The sequence below is a fragment of the Penaeus monodon genome, chromosome 27, assembly GCF_015228065.2.
Source record: "Penaeus monodon isolate SGIC_2016 chromosome 27, NSTDA_Pmon_1, whole genome shotgun sequence".
In the NCBI taxonomy this organism is placed as follows: domain Eukaryota; kingdom Metazoa; phylum Arthropoda; class Malacostraca; order Decapoda; family Penaeidae; genus Penaeus; species Penaeus monodon.
The window spans coordinates 19,358,324-19,359,179 of NC_051412.1; positions in this window are offsets into that span (position 1 = coordinate 19,358,324).

Genomic DNA, 856 nt, shown 5'->3' on the forward strand with positions numbered 1-856 from the left:
TGAAATCGTTCACATGGATTTTTTTCCAAGATTCGCCTTCAATTATTGTTTCCAAAGTTTATTTTCTTTATTGGTATTCCAAATGGTCACTTTAATAATATCTTTAAATGTACATTCTGTCATATCGTTTTCCAAGCTGACGCAGACACGGGAAATACGCAGCGTATGTGACTAAGATCCTTAAGTGAGAAAATACACATTGTTCATGTTTCATCTTATTCAAATTCTTGTTAGAGAAAACCTTTGTATTGCTTGAACAACCCCTTTAGTTAATACCAAGTTCTTGACACAACTTTGACTGACCAACTTGTGCCTTGTTGAAGTTGACGGAATCTTTTTTTTTCCTTTATATTACCATAAATCACAGAAACTACTAAGCAGCTTGTGGATATATATGGAAATCCATATTACGTTCTAAAAAAGAGGAAGATAATAGGTTTTGCTAGAATGTATTAATAAACCGTGAACAGCGTTGTTGCAAATCACGTTACCTTCATTTTCGGAAAAAGCATGTGATAAATGATTAATATGTAGTAAGAATAAACACTTAAACACATGTTTATTTAGTGTTATCTATCATTAGGTTGTGTTGGAAAGCAGTAAGGAAAATTCCTGCAAATGAAGTCCAGTGGTATGAATTCCCAATCAAATCTTTTTCCATAAACTTTTTCATTTATTTTGACTAGAAAAAAAATCAAAATGTATTTCAGAGTGCTAGTTTGGAATAAATGATTTGTTAAGAATACACCCAACTTATATTTAAATTTTCGCTGATATTATGTTCCGAAATAAGTCATACGAATATTATTATGTTAATCGTTCACTTATATGGAAAAGATATGTCACTAAAAGACAG